This window comes from Pseudomyrmex gracilis, unplaced genomic scaffold (genome assembly GCF_002006095.1).
Source record: "Pseudomyrmex gracilis isolate BER0280 unplaced genomic scaffold, ASM200609v1 scaffold_269, whole genome shotgun sequence".
NCBI classification, from domain to species: Eukaryota; Metazoa; Arthropoda; class Insecta; order Hymenoptera; family Formicidae; genus Pseudomyrmex; species Pseudomyrmex gracilis.
This window is the reverse complement of record NW_018020853.1, coordinates 52234-53860: the sequence shown is the minus strand read 5'-3', so window position 1 is coordinate 53860 and position 1627 is coordinate 52234. Positions and strand designations below refer to the sequence as shown.

General features: G+C 29.4%; 1 pseudogene; it reads left to right on the top strand.

Annotated features, from left to right (window-relative positions):
- The first annotated feature begins 275 nt into the window (after positions 1-275).
- The window catches only part of LOC109859563, a 2919-nt pseudogene continuing 1567 nt past the window's right edge, over positions 276-1627 (top strand).

Below are 1627 nucleotides of genomic sequence, written 5' to 3'. Positions count from 1 at the left end.
TATGGAATCATTTTGGCCGCAATAGTCTCATGTATGTGCCAACAGAGTTGTTGCGTTTTTTGTCTCTATGTGCTAACAGTTTTGGCAGCACCAAAGCATGTTTCCGTACTGTAGCGTTTCTGCACACAGTTTCTGTTGCCAAGGTCTGCGNAGTCAGAAATTGTTTGCTGGGTGGTTATACTCTTAATAACTTTTTATTAAATATTCAATTTTTAACAATATTTACTGGTTTTAACATAATCTTTTTCCCTCAACATCTCTTGGGACTTAGAGGAATGCCTCGTCAATACAGAGATTACCCTGACACATTTATTTCATGAAATATTATTTCATCAATAGGTTCACTTATCTCAATTACAAGCCTAATTTTACTTGCTTTCATCATTTGAGAATCCTTAGCATCCAAACAAAAAATCATTTCTATATTCCACCAAAATTCATCCATAGAATGAATGCACTCCTATCTACCTATATTCCACAGATATAACGAAATTCCTTCAACAAACTAATTTTTAATTTAATATGGCAGAATAAAGTGCTATGGTGTTAAATACCATATATGAAATCTAAATTTCTATTAAAAATTAACACATGAATTATAGGTCTTCAAAATTCTAATACCCCCATTTACGACATAAAAATTTTTTTCCACGACTTCACAATAATAATTTTAATTTTTATTACAACATTAATTTTTTTAATTATATTGTCATTTGGATATAACAATTTTACTAACAATCAATCAATCGCCCGTGACAGGTTCAAAGTAATTAAAAAAGTAATTAAAAAATGTTACGACGTATTCTTTNGTTAATAGAAATCCTATTAAAAATATTGAAGACAGTCTCAATAAACTGTTAAAGAATTGGGTGCAGAAAGAATTTATTTCTGATATCTCTTTTAAATCTATCAAATCTAGTGATGGCTTATTACCTCGAGCTTACGGGATACCAAAAATTCACAAAAAAGATAATCCGTATAGATTGATTGTTTCTACGATAAATAGCTCGTTGCATCGCTTTGCTGATTTTTTAAATAAATTGATTCAGAAAAGCTTACCGGTTTCGAACAGCTTTGTTAGCAACAGTTTTGATCTTGTTAAAAAATTGAGAGGTCTTACACTGCAGCATGGTCATTTGCTTGTATCATTAGATGTTATTTCATTATTTACAAATGTACCTATCAATCTAGCTATTAAAGGGATCAAAGTTAGATGGAAATATATTAGGAATAACACTAAAGTCCCTTTGAAAGAATTTTTAGATGCAATTAATTTTGTTCTAACATCCACGTTTTTTTCTTTCAATAATAAAATATATAAACAGACTTTCGGAATGCCTATGGGGTCTCCTCTTACTCCAATTATTGCTGATATTGTTTTGCAAGATTTGGAAATATTTATATTGAAAAAATTAAAATTCAAGCCTACATTTTATTTCAGATATGTAGATGATATTATCTTGACAGCGCCTCCCGAATTTTTAAATTCACTTTTAGACATGTTTAACAGTTACAATAACAGATTGCAATTCACTATTGAAGTTCAAAATAATGATAGTTTAAGTTTTTTGGAAGTTAAGATTTTGAATTTTAATGGTAAAGTAATGTTTGATTGGTTTCATAAACA